Genomic DNA, 18,329 nt, shown 5'->3' with positions numbered 1-18,329 from the left:
TACAATGGCACTTGAAAGTCAGTGGGATATATTAAGCAGCAAGTGAACATGTGAAGCTGATGTGTTAAAGCATAAAAAATGGGCAAGCATAAGGATTTGAGTGACTGACAAGGGCCAAATTGTAATGGCTAGAGAACAAAAAAGGAAAAGTAAGCTCTGCGTACTTGTTTATCAGCTGGCACAAAAAGATGAACATACAACCTTCAAAAAACCATAGATAGGCGGATCCCTTGAGAATGTGCACGAGCACGAAACGCATCGGGAGTGGCCTACGTGCTGACATTGCCGCCACATCCGCGTGGCTAGTTATGTTTAGGTTTTTGGCCTTATTTTCATACTGCAGCTTTTATACTTGATTTTAAAGTCTTGAAATAAATGACTACACTATAAGAGCATCATTTGTGCTCTCATGGGTGAGCTTTTTTTGCACAGTGCCTGACTTTACTGGAGACCATCAGCCAGCCAGTGCACCACAGCAGGATGGCTCTCCGCTTCAGAGAAGGCATAACACTATTTGCCATCAGGTGAGTGCTTAGATTGGTGGAGGTGCATGGCTGTGACAAATTCTTTCCCAAGCACATTGGATGATGTTTCAGTGCTGGATTTTTTCCACTTTCTGGTTAGTGGTTAGATGTATTACATGCACAGAAGATTGTTTGAAGTCAACTGGACTTATTTATTGGGACTTTATTCACATTATAAGACTGTTATTCATTAATCACTGGAAGCGCTGCACATCTTTTGTTGTTTTATGTAATGGCTAGAGGACTGGGTCAGTGCAACTTCAAAACTGCAGCTCTTGTGGGATGCTCCCAGTCTGCAGTGGTCAGGACATACCAAAAATGGTCCAAGGAAGAAAAAATTTTGACGGGGTCAAGGCTCATTGTTCCCCCTTGGGAGCGAAGGCTGACCCGTGAAGTCCGATCCAATAGAAAAGCTCTGTAGCTCAAACTGCCAGAAAAGTTAATGCTAGTTCTGATAGAAAGGTGTCAGAACACACAGTGCATCGCAGTCTTTTGTGTATGGGGCTGAGTAGCCGCTGACCCGTGTCTACAGCCAAAAGCGTCTACAATGGGAACGTGAGCATCAGAACTTTTCCCCGGAGTGATGGAAGAAGGTGACCTGGTCTGATAAATCACATTCGCTTTAACATAATGTGGATGGCCTTGTGCATGTGCATCGCTTGCCTGGGGAAGAGTTGTCAAAAGGATGCACTATGGGAAGTCCTATCCATGGAGGCCCCACCTTGCAACTTACAGGACTTAAAGGTTCTGCCCCTAACAGTTTGTGCCAGATACCACAGCATAACGTCAGGGGTCTAGTGGAGTCCATATCTCGATGCATGCTTACCAGCTATATATGACCTTCTAATTAAAGAAAGCTCAAACAAGCTTGTGACCGAACCACCAGTCCAGGGTCATCCCAGAACAGTTCCAGAGGTTCTCCACAGTGGCAGATGGTTAAATAAACATGATCATCCTAGCATTATCCCAAATAGCTCATCACCAGGGCATAGAAGGAAAATGCTCCAAATAGTGTAAAACCTTTCTTGCACATGTATTAAAGTATAAAAACACACCTGCATAGTAAAATTCAATATAGCGCTATACAGAGATCTCCTCTCCGGCCAAACTAGAATGCCCACACTTCCAGTAATACGCAATGATGTCAGAACGTCGACCTACTCTACGTGTTTCATCACACGTGAATTCATCTGGGGCACTTTCTTACTTTGTTTGCTTGCCCCTTTCCCTTGGCTCAGCTTGCAAGGCTGCAATTTTGAGTAATAACATCATCGATGGCTGGCCTCTTCTTCCTTGTTCTGTGCGGGCCCACCGATGACATTGCGGCAGATGTGCTATACAAGATGTGGGACGGCTTGTTGTTTCCAGATACTATATATGGGTAGGACTTTATTCTCATATTTAGGGGAATGATGCTGTGGCATCCCCAACATCACTTATCCATCCATTTATCCTCAAAGTACTGGGACTTTAAATACATAATGCTACAAAACAGGACTCATTTTAATATATAAAATGCTTGTAATGTATTTAGTACAATAATAAAAATACTCTTACTGTATGTGTCTACATAGAGTACAATCTCCATAAACCATATAAAAAATCAACGGATTATGTGTTACAGACAAATAATAACAAATATAACAAGTGGATGGTTCTTATTGTCCTTTTTCCAGTCCCATTTTGTCAGGCAGCGGCAACAATATGCTGCTTCCCCAATGTTCAGGAAATTAGCAATGGCTTTAAGAATAAATTGGAACACAATTTAAATAGCACAATTTAAATACATGTTCAATCATTATGATGAGATTGCTGCAGGATGGTTATAAACAAGAAATGGATAAAATAGATAAGAATATCCAAGAAATGAGCACCAAAGTTATCAGATTCTCTGAAAAGGAAGCAGAAGGATGATGAAATTTAGCAGTATTTGGATAAATGTAACAGGGAAATCGCTAAATGGAAGGAAAAGAAGTTAGTAAGGGACCAATTAGCCTATCAGACGAGCATGGCTTTTAAATGGCAAATCAATCCATTATAGCAACTGCAGCTTAACGATAAATGAACAGTTAAAGTAAAGATATGAAAAAAGCTCAGCAATTCAAGCATGGCTTATGGTGAAAAAACCCATAAACAAAGGTTACCTTCAGTAAAAATCCACATGTCAAAAAGATTAACAGGTCCAATAATATTGGTATCTGAAGTTACATGCAAATCTTCACTTCTATCATTTCAAGATTGTTCCTACCCCTTCCACATCCTGAGTCTCGCTATTGGTCTCTAAAACTGCTCATCACAAAAAAAGGCCCCATAGAGATGATCGGGAGCTAAGGGGAAGGTATAAGCTCCACATTGTACAAGAAAATTTGCGATGTTATTTTAGCTGCCTATGTCCCAGGAACAATGAGTCCATCTCACATGTGGTTTTCCTGAAGGTAATCTTCTACTACTTTTATGTGGCATAGCCTAAAGCAGAATTAAACATCCACCAATTATTTTTTTAATTGGACCCCAGGAGCTTTTAGACATAATGTACTAGTATGCACAGCATATTAGCACATTATGGCAGACTTGCCTGGCAAGTGATCCTTCCAGCGCTGTGCTGTCAGCACTCCGATTGGTCACAGCCGCTGACCTCTTCTCCCGGTCTTCCTTCTGGGTTCCTCTTTGGCCGCTTGGTTGGCCAGGCTGTGATGACATGACAGAGAATGGTGCTGTAAATGTATGTTGAGCTGTGAAGGGTTTATGGCACAAGAGACCAACAGGTGTTTTTTTTATGTTTAATTCCACAAGAAGTAACATACACAGTATGTGAATAAATTGATACTTTAATTTTATAAATTTAAAGAATAATTATCTGAAAACATATAAAGATTTTGTTAAACACTAGTTGTAGCTAAAATGAATACACAACAAAACCCCAATGCAATTACAGGAACTTCTCACTTAACGACCAGGTTCCGTTCCAACGACAAGGTCGTTAAATGAGGAGCCACAAGTAATCAATATTTTAAGTGTAGCACGGCCCCCTAAGGGACTGCTTGGAATTACCTGCTCATCTGCACGGCCATGACCTAGTGAACATTCCAACCCACCTGACACTCTGGGTTCAGACATCCTTGTATCACTGTAGAGTAATCGGACAATGCTGTGTACTTAATTGGTTCAAGTAAATATTCTCAGAACATAAAGGAGATGTTGTCACAAAAAGGAGGTAATAGACCTGCTGAGTTCTAGGCAACAGTGCCAATTCAGCAAAGGAATTCCTCCGATAGACACAAGGCAAATATTAACAAATGACAATATAATATACATACTTCCTTAAAGAAATAATGCTACCCCCTTAAAGGATGATTTATGCTAGCAGATTATACTGACACTCTGCAGAAGATGGAACCTGGCCAGCCTATGCTGCTACGCTAAGTAGAGAGTGTAGATCTAATAACAATATAATGGCCCTTGTATCAGCACTAGCATCAATGTCCCCCGTTGCAGATCTTCACCGGTATTTAGGAACTCATTAACTGTAATCCAATTAGGTGTAGTGGGAAGCAATACATTTCTTGTAGTGAGGAAGGATAAAGATGTCTAAGCACAGTGTCCAAATAGATTCAGTAAAGTATTCCTAGGGTAAAGATGTCTGTGCAAAGTGTCCCAGTGAAACTGTGACAAAGGATGGGTAAAGGTTGAGCGACTGCCCTTTCACCAATGACCCGACTGTTACGATGTCTTCCGGACGGTAATTCGTGTTGCGACACTCGTGCAGCGGATCTGCCGTCTCGATTTTCCAATGTGAATTCCACCACCTCCCCTGGTTCCACACTTTCACTCCTCCCGCTGCCACTTATGGTCCCTTTCGTTTTCACTTTTCTTCACCTGCACTTCACCCTATTTTTCAGCCCCCTTTGGCTGTTCACTTCACCTATACCTCCACTCCTCACTCTGGGTTTCCCACTCTCATTTTCACACTTCCCCCCGGTGCACATTTCATTTACTCCCTGCCTATTCCCACTTCAGGTTGCCTTGTGTTCCCTGCCTGCCCTGGTTGCTGCCTGTAGGGGCGCTTCGAAAGAGACATCCACCGCGGCTCCCGGTTGGGAGTATCACCTCGGATGGCCATGTTGTACAGCACCACACCACCACCATACAAACCCAGTGAGTTCATTGATATTTGGGTCGGGGGTTCCACCCCGCTACTCTACATGTTTGTCTACAGACCATCAATTGAGTCAATCTCTTTACCCTTAGATTCATCTTGTGCTTGCTCCTGACGAGTGCCTTCTGGCCACGAAACGCGTTGAGCTGCCATACGCTTCATTACCAACCAGTACCTTCTGATATCATATCTATCCTTTACACCCCCTTTTCGAGGCTTGAGGTCATAGCCCGTGCAAGCATTATTATGTATTATCAGTTTTTATCCTTACCTTTCTTGGTGAACTTTGGAGGTTTATTGCTTATTATACAATGTGATAATGAACTTGCAACATTCAATGTTTTACACCATTATGCTACTATTGCTATGTATTGTATATTTTATATGCTTTATACTTGACTGTACCTCATGGCAATCAATAAAATCCTCCAACAGTTCCCCCATTTTACCTTATCGCTATCATAGGCCTCATATAAAGTCCCACCCCCTTGCCCTCCCCCCTCTTCTCGATATATGACAGGGATGGAAATTTGTGACCTTACCAGGCCACAATTTCAATTAAAGTCCCAAGGGATGAAATATCGGCCTTACCAGGCCAGATGTTCATTAAAGTCCCTAAACCCTTGCTTTTGCTTAAATAATGGGTTGGATGGTGGTACTCTGCGTGGTAGGCCGCGACCCCTCTCTCCATGCACGGAGAGGTCCATCTTGCGTCAGGCCTGGGAGAAAGAGCTCTGTGTGCGCTTTTGCTTCTTTTATAGCTACTCCCAGCAATATTCCTAATGGCAGCAAAGATCCCTGGGATAAGTAGTCTGGGCACATAATCCTGCAAAGCAATTATCGGACGGGAGAACTACTCATGCTACAATCCCTTTTGTTTGGCACACAAATATGATGTCACTTGATACACTGAAACACCGGAGGGTACAGTGCTTTACGATTGTAGTCCATATTGCTACATAAGCATTCCTAATTACTGGTCTAAATACAACAGCTCATTAACGTTGTTTTAATATGCATAAGTACAGAACACAAACAAATTCTGTACTGTACTGTACAATACAATGATGCATAGCTCATCGTTTCATCGTTTGGGTGGAGACTGGGGAGAGCTGGTCGTAAGTCTGAGTGGTCATTAAACAGGTAAGTCGTTAAACAAGGAGTATCGGTACCAAATCCTGTAATTTATTTTGTGAGGACAAAGCTGAAAGTGTCTGTAAAACCAAATACTAAAGTTTTGTAAGTAGAACCCCTTTTACCTTTTGGGGTAAAATATACTTTATATACAGTACAAATTTATGAAATAAATGTTGATCCTGACAATTTCTGCTTTCTCTGAAGCCATCTTTATTAGGGTGATCACCATCTCTCAAAATTGTGGGATGTGACCACCCTCCTGTATGAATCAAAGGCATCATCCAGTCTGCTGTGATCAATGCCCCCTGCTGGTTTATTGACAGCTGCTCCTACCATTTAGCAGTTGAGAATAAGGCTTCCTACAACTGCAAATGTCATTTTTTTTTGGACAACGTGGGCTGTTACATTAAGTGAAAAACGAATGGATCTACAGCAGCCTTTTTCAACTTGTTCAATATGGAGGAACCCTTGAAATAAATGTCTGGTCTCATGGAACCCCTGTTAATAATTACTGTGACAGACCAAGCTGGGACTGGGACTTTTGGAGGGGACTAGGGGCAAGCCTCCTACCCGCTGATTATGGCCCATGGAGAGAGCAGATCATTCTTTAATGAAGGACAACCACCTGATAGATGCTGAGAGTGGGGCTTGGATTAATTATCTGAATAAGGACAATAAAGCTTCCCTTCTGGAGTGGATGAAAAGGTGTAATATTAATCTTGTACAAGTTAATGATCAGAGAAGATACGGTGGCCCTCCTGCAGACTAAGTTGGAGAAGACCTCCACATGGAACAGTAATATCTATCAATTATATCCCTCAAGAAATCCTATGAAGATACATTAATTTCACTGTATCAGAATGCTGGAACATTTTGACTTCTGACAGATTACACACATTTGTGTGTGTCTCCCATTGTGTGCCTCCTAGGTGTGCATTCCTATTGTTAATTGAGTCACCTATTGTCTGCTCACCTCTTGAAGATGAGATTATTATTGTGACCACTGTACCTTGTTATGGAACCATTGTGAAATGTTATGTGTTTATGCTTATAGTAATGTGTAATGTACTTTGTATCCAGGGTTGTAGGCTGGTATAAGTGGCTAGTTGTTCATTTGTTCATGTTAATTAGATCACTGTCAGCTATTAGTTGCTAGAAGTGGATTAGCATACTGCTGGTTGGCTGTTCCATAGCTATGTTTATTATATTCCTGTATACAGTTTCCTTGCATATGATAATGTGATTAGGCTCACTTGATCTGGCGTGCTATATATTCTGTGTGATTTTACAATAAAGGGAATTCCAGTTCCGTCACAATTACAATAACTTCAGCTTATGGTACATTAGCGTGATGGTCACTTGTTGCTCAATTTGCCTTACACTGGTGGTCAGTGGGGAGAATGCTTCTTACATTGGTGGCCAATGGGGAGAATGCTCCATATATTGGTGGTCAGTGGGGAGAATGCTTCTTACATTGATAGTCAGTGGGGAGAATGCTCCTTACATTGGTGGCCAATGGGGAGAATGCTTCATACATTGGTGATCAGTGGGGAGAATGCTTCTTACATTGGTGGTCAATGAGGAGAATGCTTCTTACATTGGTCCTTTAGAAGAATCACCCCTTACTGATAGCTTTAAAAGATCATTGTTGTCAGTGATAACTTACCTTAGAGACAGAAATTGCTCCTTGCTCAAAAAACCCCTAGAAGGAACCCTATTCCATGGAACAACGTTTGAGAGAGGCTGATCTACAGTAATAAAACTATGTTATAGGAAGAAACCAGAAGCAACATAGATTCCAGACTTTACATGAGGCATGTCTTTGTTGATAAAAATTAAAGAATGAAGTACTTAATTATAAAAAGATTAAATGTCACAATCCCCAATGGGCAGTCCATAAAATTATGATGTATTAAGTTGATTATTTTAATGAGTTGATAAATATGATATATAATGCATAGCATAAAGATATACAATGCATAAGATAACAATAATTAATATAATAATAATATATTTAGTATTGATCATAAATGGACATGATTGGTACAAACAACAGCAATGAAAATGTGAATCAATTAAGCATAATTATCATAATAAATACAAGCAGTACATAGTATAAAAAAACAAATTCATAATTGTAGACAAGCTTGACTTGGCACCCTTGAGTGTAGACTCAATGCGTTTCATGGTGCTTAAAGCCAATCATCAGGAGTAGGATGCATGAATTTAGCTACAAAATAGATATAGGTAAATAAAGTAACAAATTATATTATTATTATTATTATATTAGTATTATGCTCTCTAAATGAGAAAAAGAGAAGCAAGATCTGGCGATTTATACTTTACTTATAGAGTAACCCATAGGTTTTAGGAAGGACTCAGAAAAACAAACACTGATGTGTTAATGTCATTGACAGTGTATGTAATTTTCTACAATTTGCCTATTAGTTGTTCGTGGTGTCTCCATGTCTTTGTCATGTAAATGACGTCCACTAAAAGGCATCCAAGAAAACTCACTGGTCTGTAATTAGTATAGCGTAATATTATTATAATTGTATGGAAAATTGGATTAGTGCAGGAACTGCCCATATTGTAGATGACTTTGACGTCAGTGGTTCCTTTGATGTGTATGTGGATCCTGCTACAGTACCTTTCTTCTGGATTCCTGACAGATTTTTCCCTTTGTGTGAACCAGTTTACTTTATCATGCTATTACAGTAGGAAAAAGCTTGCAGAACCAGTCACTAGTTCATGTTCTACTCTGTGGCCAGATAGAAGAGAATCCCTCCAGATAGGCAGGGCTGTAAGAACTGGAGTCCAGTTCTGATAATGACTGCACCCCCTAAAAGGGCTGTTGGGTTTCAGTGACAATCTTCCTTTTTTTTTTTTTTTTTTTTACTATAGATTTAAAATTGTTCTCGGCTATGTGAAGAAACAGCCTGCACTTTGCTTGTCTGTTTGATCATCTGCCAGGCGCTTTCAAGCATACTTTTTGAGATGGGAATGAGGGACACCTATCAGCAAAAGTATGCAGGCATAGGACACACCCCTGGCCACGCCCCCTTAAAGGAGAATTGTTCAAAAAAAACAAGATTGGTAAAACCCACAAATGCTTTTTTTTACCACTACTATTCCTTTACATTGGCTTTTAGAATTTACAAATGCAGCAATTATGATGAATCAGATGAAAGGTTTAGTTAAGATGGAAAACACTTTTTGATAGATTAAAATGTGCATTTTATATACATCTATATAGATCAGACCAAAATGAGGGACAAATGAGGAGGAATGACGGACAGAGGGACATTAATCCAAATCAGGTACAGTCCCTCGAAATCAGGGACATTTGGGAGCTATGCTCAAGGTGGTTGGTTGTGACAGGGTGCTTTCTCACATGGTGGGCTGGAGGTAGGTCATCTGTATTGGGTTGTTAATGGTTGCTTGTAACTAGGGATGGACTAGTAGACTACTATGTCCCATGACGCCAATGTACAAATACTGCTTTTACCCTCAGAAATACCATCTGTGTGTATGCATGCTTAGTGATTATTAGTTCTGTCTTTAAAAGGGCACCATCATTTTGCCTAGTTTAACGTTGAGGAAGAACTAAACTGGAGTGGCATTTGCCTACTTGCACAGTCATGCTGGAAAAGAAAAGAGCCTTTGCCCAACCTGTTGCCAAAGGTGGGAATCGGCAATCATCTAAAATGTCTTTGCATGCTGTAATCAATGGTAACACCTGAGCTCAATATTTTGGAGGTATTCACAAATATTTTAATATTTAATATAGGGATGATGGTCAGATGTCCACAAACCTTTGGCCATAAAGAGTGTATATTGAATAAGGACATCCAAAAGCTTTAAAAAACTCAATTTGCCAATATACTTTTTGGGTGTGCGTTAGGTTAGGTACAACGCTGTGAACACAGAGTCCAAGTTAAGTAACAGCAGCATATTCGAGCAAAGTTTAGCAAACAGCCCCAACAGGGAGTCACACCTGTCTGGAGCCACTTACAACTGTGACAGTGGTGCAGCAGTAATTTGACAACTGGAAGATGCAGACAACGTTAACCACGAGGAGTAAAATGTCGCCTGGCCAGTCCACACCCAAAGGGGAGGCTTTCTGGAAGAGGCAGAGGTAGTCCCTGCACTATTCATACTCCTCCTTAATCTTTTCTTATCTCTCTGCACTGTCCCCGTCAGACAGGGAAGGTCCCTATGTTAGCCACTCACGTAAAGCTTGCCACACCTGGGAGCCAGCGTTTTAACTAGACTGCCTGACTTAAGATGGCCACCAGAGTCAAATGGGATGCTAGCATCCAATCGGATAGTGCCCCCCCCCCATGGCCGAGGATATCTTAGAGGAAGCAAGTTCTTTTCAACTTTCTTCCCCTTCTGCATTGCTGCTGCAGTCAAGCGCCACCTGCAGCGAAGAATACAGACTGCACCTGCCTACAAAGGTTTCCAGCCCACTTCATCAGAGAGGCCAGACAACAAATAATTCCCTTGCAGGGAAGTATTTTAGTTCACTATAGCAGCACAGACAGATTTTCTAGCAGGCAAGAGAGTCCTAATGGTATAGTACTTGACTGAAAAAAGTTGAATTAAAAATGAAGGATAATCAAACTAAGAATTCATATCTGGTGAGGTTGCAAATGACCATAGATGAGTGTGTGCAATCTAGGGTGATTCATTTATAGAGAATACTTCAAAGGTCACTCTCTGGGGAGGCCTAAATCTGGTAGTACTTGTGGTCAAAATGGTAAAAATGGTAAGGTGAAGGATGTGGAAAAAACCTGTGGTGGAACAGAGGCACCAGAATGGTAATAAATGCTCAATCGAAGGAGGACATGGCTTTATTGCTAAAAAAAAATTTTTTTAAAAATTCAATTTTTTATCAAGAAATACATGTTCTCTTTGGATTGTCTACTTTACCATAGGTTTTTTCCACATCCCCACTCTGCAACACTGCTTGGTCTGCTCTGGTTTTCAACCTGTGCCATCACAGACTAACTCTCTCAGTCTCTCTTCTACTTTTGAACTTTTTTAGTTCCACCTGGGACATGTCCAGTCATTGACCTACAGCAGCCCTGGCCTGGATGCTGACCCACACAGTGTCCACTTTAATGACGCAGGAACACTTCCTCACTCAAGACTCTCTTGGTCAACCAACCCCAAACTCCTCCACTAAGCTACCTGTTCTAAACAATAAGACACCCTTTCACTGCTGAAACTGGCTCTCTAATTGCACTTACTGCATTTTCACAGTGCTTCTGTCACATTTAGTTATACATTTCTGGATTTTTGCCAACTTTAAAGTTTTACAAAAATGGCATACACCATAGATGTAGGTATTTGCGTATAGCAGTACAAGCAAGGACGCTCACAATATAATTTTATATGCATTTTACTTTACGTATTCATTCATGTCTTGGTTGAAAACTATTATGTTCTCTTTTAAAATAGTTGGCAAGGAAAGCAGAGAGATTCCCTCTGGTTCCACACATGGGACAACCATCTTTTTCCAACTCATACAGGAATGATTTAACTGCCACAGCTAACAAAGTCTCCATTCACAACTCTTAGAGAGCAGCTTTAGGAGCCTGTGGGGTTTTCTGGAAATGTTTCCAAGTTCTCAGTTTATGATGAGATGACCAGTGAAGTAAGTCTGAACATCTGGGCAGGCTGGACTAATTACCCTCCGCAACAATAATTAGCTTAATCTGCAAAACTCTCATTTCTCCGTATAGAACATCTGCCCCTGATTAATGTTCCAGAAATATGTGATATATGGAGCAAATATTAGGAACACCTCATGCCCAGGAAAATGGCTGCCACTGGAATAATAGTGTCTGACGATGACTAACCTGCCAAGATCAATGAAGCAGGCCATGACTCACTGTTGTTTTAACGGTTTGTGGTTCTGACAGGAAATTTCGAAAAAAAAAAAGAAAGAAAACTGTATTTTTATTCTGTTGAGCCATTCTCAGCTTGCTTCATAAGTAGAGAACATCAGGAAATTGTCAACTAACTAACATCTAATGTTAAGCTTGCCTGGACAAGTTCCCACCATCTCCCCTGTGACTTGATAATAACAAAAACACTTCCTGTTTTGAAAAGTCAAAGGTCGCTAGCATGTGCTAAGCTTGGCAGACTCCATCTGGGACATTTCAATTAATACCATTTGTATTTTTGACCCGTTGTCTTGCAACTTTGATTCAGTTAAATGAAAACCACCTTGGGCCTAAATTGTCTGTCATTGAGTGAACTCATAGGAGAAACGATTAAATAAAAATAACTTTAATTTGCAATGCAATGGGTTTTTTTTTGACGAGCTGTCTATTGTGCAGACAGTTTACACGTACATCTTTAAAGAAAATTGTGTTTAGCTGAGGCACAATTTTACTAAAGAACCTGGTAAATATTATGCTATTCCATTATACATACTGTAGAATAGGTAGGTTATCATAAACTGAATTTAATCAACAACAACAAAAAAAAAAAACACATATTCTCAGCAACACATATTATGGGAATAATAAAAAAATAACAGGATAGAAACAATAATAATATAATTACTTCTAACATTCATTAATTTGTGACAGATAAATGTAATTATAATGGTAGTCCATTACATATACTTTATAACAGAGAATTTATCATAAACTGAATTTAATTGGCAAAAAAAACAACACATATTATCAGCAACACATATGATGAATAATAAAAATATTAGACTAGAATAGAAACAATATTAATATAATTGCTTATAAAATTCATAAATTTGTGACAGATCAATGTAATTATCATGGTAGTCTATTACACATACTGTAGAAAAGAGTTTATCATAAACTGAATTTAATCTGCAAAACATTATAATATTATATTATTTTATTATGTATTTTATTTTATATTTTTTGTTTGTTTTTTTTTTTTGTTTTTTTACAAACAGCAACACATATTATGAATGATAATATAAACAATAATAATATAATTACGCATAACACAAATTAATTTGAGACAAATAAATGTGCTATGTAAATATTATGGTAGTCTAATATACAAACTGTAGAATAGGTAGTTTATCATAAACTGAATTTAATCAAACACGTTATAATAATAATGATATTTTTATATTATTATTATATTGTTACAATCAGCAATACACATTATGAATGCTGCTAATAAAGATAATAATAAACAATAATATAAGTACTCATAACATAAATATCAGACAAATAAATGTTCTATGTAAATAGTCTCTTTTACATACTGTAGAATAGATAGTTTATCATAAACTGAATTTAATCAGCAACTCTATTAAGTATTATTATTAGCAATACATTATATGATTATTAATTATAATGCGCTGCTGATTAAATTCAGTGTGTGATAGACTATTCCACAGTATGAATAATTAACAACATTTTTTAATTCAATGTAGTATTATTCAAATACAATAGTGCAGAGCAAAGTACCAATATTAAGTTATCAACCAGAGAGAATAAAGTTCATATATTAAAAAGTCTATATATTAAAAATGGAGGACACCAGTTGGTGTGAAGCTGTACATCCAAACAAGCATGCACTTGTCAGAATCCATGCATCACCTCCACCAAAGACACTTATGGCCGCTCACCTCATTGGTATGACCCCTGAGTCATACCAATGGTCAAATCAACCATTCCCCTATAAGGGTCTAAGGATCTTCTTATGGCCGGTATAAGTCTGGAGTAATGGTTCCCCCATGATTATGTCGGTATGTAAAAACAGATAAAGAAATATAGTGCTTTCTGCTAAAATTTCCTTTATTAAAAAATAAGTAAATAACTTACAAGTCCGGCAAATATAACAAGTGCAAATGTCGAGTACTCAATATGTACGAAATCAATAGTCCGAAATATGTACATCGCAAACCAGAAGATAGCCATGGGTGATGTCATGCATAACTCCTCCCCCACGGCTATCTTCTGGTTTGCGAAGTACATATTGAATGCTCGACATTTGCACTTATTATAAGTGCCAGACTTGTAAGTTATTTATTTATTTTTTAATAAAGGAAATTTTAGCAGAGAGCACTATATTTTGGTCATGCCTCTTCTCCAGAAGCCACCCTGACCCCAGTGCACATGTGCCAAATGTCAGCTGGTTTCTATTGAATTGGCCATTGCCACCTGACATTCGGGCCATGTGTACTAGGCTTTACTCTGCTGACTTTCCCAGCTCTAACTGTAAACTAGAGAACATCCCTTAACCCATGTTATGGTGGATCACATGGACCTATGGAGACCACAAAACTTCTAACCGTTCCCTGCTCTTCTAAAGGATACCGTTACTTTCTGTATCCCTGTGGAAGGGATCACCCTGTGCCAGAGACAACACAAGAAGTTGGGAGAAATATCCCAGGTGGGGGTCAAAGTCAGCAAGGAAAAGGCTAAGCCAGTCTCTAATCCATCCAAAACTTTAAAAAAAAAAAAAAAGGCTATAGATGGACTCTTTGCTCGTAAAGGAACAAAATTTAAACAGGAAGGTAAATACACTAACATACAATTTAATGCCTTATTAGTCATAGGTGAGCTATTTTCTCCTTCCAGTTTGGTGCTTCCTCTTGTCTATTATGTGTGTACAACAGTTCCTTTGTGTGTGCACAGCTTGCATTATTGGTAGAGTCAAGTCTATCAAGCTACAGGTTAGGTCACATAAAGAGCACTGAATACAGATACACATGTGAAAATCTACCTATTTGTCCTCTGGTTCAAGGGTGCATTACAGTCAACTCTACAAATTAAACCTTCCGATGCATACAGAGTGTGCAGCCTACCTGCTGCTTATATAGCTCTTGAGTCTTCATACAGCTATTGCTGTACTGCACCAATCAACCCCAAAACCCCATATTTTCTGTAATCAGGGGATCCTGAAACACACCATCTGGGGGATTATTAGTGGTGATTGGTGATCCAAAAACAAAGCTCTAGGGAATACACAGCACAAGCTTTAGAAGATACACTTTTACCAAAGCAAAAATAATTCTCTCACTCATTGCACATGGTCAGAGTGTGTGTAGGCAGGTACTATGTTTTATGCTGGGACTGAATTTTAATGAACCGTTGTATTAAGTCTTGTTGGTCTGTTCTAAGAAGGATGGACATAACATGTCTCCGTGCATCACATTCTGTTTGGGAGTGATTCCTCCCAAACAAGGTACCTAGATAAGGCCCTGCCTACATGTGTAAGATTTTGAGTTGATAGATTTGCTCTTCATAACTCTCTATGGACTCTATAGCCCACACACCTGACCCTCATAAACCATCTATATAAGGAACTCAGTATGTCCACCCAGTGTATGATCAACAGGTTTTCTCAGTCTATACTGGTCTGGCTACACTGTGTTTATCTTGCGTCCTGGATGTTAAACCTCAGCCTGTGTTTTGTTTCTGCCTTTGTCTGCCACCCACCTAATGCATTTGCCTGTCTGACCACACTTCTGTCATCTGATTTAGTACCATGTTACTTTGACTGCTAGTCAGCTGTCATCTCCAGACACTCTGCAAGCTACACCCTGGGACCTTAGCAATGTAACATCAGAACACCCGAATTGCGGGGCGCTCGGCAGGATATTCATCTGCTGAGTGCTTCACATTGCGCTGCGCAGTGCATTCTATGCCCTGATTGGGAAAAGCTTTGCCCGATCAGGACACAGTAAATAGCTGGTTGTTAGGGAGTGGGCCGGGAAGCCAGCTGCGGTGTCCTTAACAATGGGTGAGTCCTCACTCAGCTGTCAATGGACTTCCCCACTGACAGCTGAATGAAAAGAAAAAGCATTGTCAGCAATAGAAAAATGTTAAAAAGGCGTGGGGGTCCCCCTCAATCCATACCAGACTCTTCAGGTCTGGTATGGATTTTAAGGGGAACCCAAAAAATCCATACAGACCCTTACCTGAGCCTACGACTTTAACAAGGGGGCCCACAGATCCCCCCCCATGTGAATGAGTAACCTGCCCCACCCCCCCCATGTGAATGAGTATGGGGTACACTGTACCCCTACCCATTCACCAACAAAAAGTGTAAAAAAATAAATAAAAACACAGATACAGGGGGTTATTTACGAAAGGCAAATCTACTTTGCACTACAAGTGCAAACTAAACTTGAAATTTTACTGAAAGTGCACTTGGAAGTGCAGTCGCTGTAAATCTGAGGGGTAGATCTGAAATGGGGGGAAGCTCTGCTGATTTTATCATCCAATCATGTGCATGTTAAAATGCTGTTTTTTATTTTCCTTGCATGTCCCCCTCGGATCTACAGCGACTGCACTTCCAAGTGCACTTACAATGCAATTTCAAGTGCGCTTTGCACTTGTAGTTTGCACTTGTAGTGCAAAGTGGATTTGCCTTTCGCAAATAACCCCCACAGTTTGACAATTCCTTTATTAGAAATAAACAATGCTGTTCCAACAGGTGACATGGCCAGGTGGCCCCACTAACTATATAAGAACTGTCAAACGGCAGAGCCTGCAGTCGGCAATTTATCCGTGGGCAGAGCTTTTCTATTTCTTTTTTCCTGCGGTAGTGGCGGGCATCGTGATTGACGATGGATCTACTTCAGGGGACATTGTTTTTTTTTTATTTGAATAAAGGAATTGTCGAAAACTGTGTGTTTGTGTTTTTATTTCTTTGACACTTTTTTTGGTGATGGGTATTGGTATTACATGGGGGAGAGGGCACTTTACAGACAGACTTCGGGGACCCCCCAGGCATTATATTTAAATTAATTTTTTAATTTTATTGTTTCACTTTAAGCATCATTGAAATCGCTGCTCCTGTAAAATTTATCTTTTTAAAAAAAAAATAGTTTTGCATTGTTACATGTCCCCCAGGGTAGTACCCGGGCCCCATTACCTTTTTTATGGCAAATAACTTGCATATAAGTCTTCAAAATGGGCACTTATGATTTTTCAAGTTCGGGTCCCATAGACTTTAATAGGGTTCAGCCCAACTCTAATTGACACAGAGAGTTCACTAACCATGTCATATTCACTGTATAACTTATCAATTTTAATAAGGAATGTTCATTACTCATTAGCAATTGAAGATGCATAGATTTTTATGGTTCCTTACTAATCTCTTTGGACCACCAACCAAAATACAACCTTCTTGCTACCAAGAAGGACGAGTCCTGTGCCAGGACAGCCAAATACTCCTCCCCCACATTAAGCCTTATAGTGATAATATACTTATTGTTCCACAGCATCTGGATAGCTATGGGATGTAACAGTGTGCTTTATTCCAAATGACTTTGTTTTAACATTTCCCTTGCTTGGACCTTACAGGACCATCTGTATTTTTTGGCATTCCTCTTGCACTGTTTGCATAGAGTAAAGTATTCTCTCTTTTGTTGAACGTCATACATATAGTGCATCTTGCAAACTCCTGTCCACATGGCTCAGTACCAGTCAATCATGCTAAAATGGGCTTGGTCTAAGGTTGAGTAAACGCGGCTCCTTTGTGCGGCTTCCCATTTTTTGCCTGGAAATAGCAGGGAATGGTAACAGATGTAATAAATGTAGAGGAAAAAAAAACGCCTCTGTGTAATCACTTTTGTGTGCATGAAGAGCTGGACAATGTGTCTCTCTGTAAAACAAACACACACACAAAGAGAAAAAAAAAAAGTCCTTTGGGGGTGGGGATGAGGAGGTTGAAATAAAGTCCATATGCTGTTTTACTGTGCAATTTGTCTAATGAGACCAGTGCTGAGGCCAAGAAAGGTTCATGCTTACATCCACTTCTGTTATCTTGAAGTAAGGGGGGGAGTTGAACTTCACCAAGTTATGCTGAGTTAACCATTTTCCATCCAGAGGATCTGGCCCTGCTCCAAGCACATCTGCAGACGCAGTGATAGGGTAGTTGGAAAATATGGGCAGCTGGAGACTAGGAGAAGGAGAAGTCGTAGGCTGATATATATCCACTGGGCTTCCAGCTACCATTTTGTAGTGCAGACGTAATTGTGAAGAGGGGCAGGGGGTCCTGCACATACTAAAAAAAAAATGTGCAGTGCTGTAAACTGCAGTTGAAAAGATGTGCTTATAAGAACTCCTTGTTCAAGCATAGGATTGACAGAAATATCCCTGTAAATATTCTTTATGCAAACCCCTTGTAGAATTTGGGAGTACTTTGAAATTAGAGGCTGACCAAAGACTAGGTACTTGAGGCACCAGATTTGGGCTCTCCTGCCTGCATCCTTTAAACATCTGCCAAGGGTGGCCTTGGAGACCATTGATTTTTGCATAAACCATATACACGCAGACGTGCACATGTGCTAAGGCTGATCTTGGAGACCATTGGTCTTTGTTTTGTCCATATACACACAGACCTGTGTATGAGCTTAGGCTGAAGTGGGAGACATCTACCAGGAAGGACCTTAAAAGCCATGGATTTTTGCATAGCCTAATGCAGGTCTATGCATATGCTAAGACTGGCCTTGTAGACCATTGATCTTTTATGGTCTATATACACTC

Source organism: Aquarana catesbeiana, linkage group LG09 (genome assembly GCF_042186555.1).
Source record: "Aquarana catesbeiana isolate 2022-GZ linkage group LG09, ASM4218655v1, whole genome shotgun sequence".
NCBI classification, from domain to species: domain Eukaryota; kingdom Metazoa; phylum Chordata; class Amphibia; order Anura; family Ranidae; genus Aquarana; species Aquarana catesbeiana.
Note: the sequence above shows the minus strand (reverse complement) of the source record.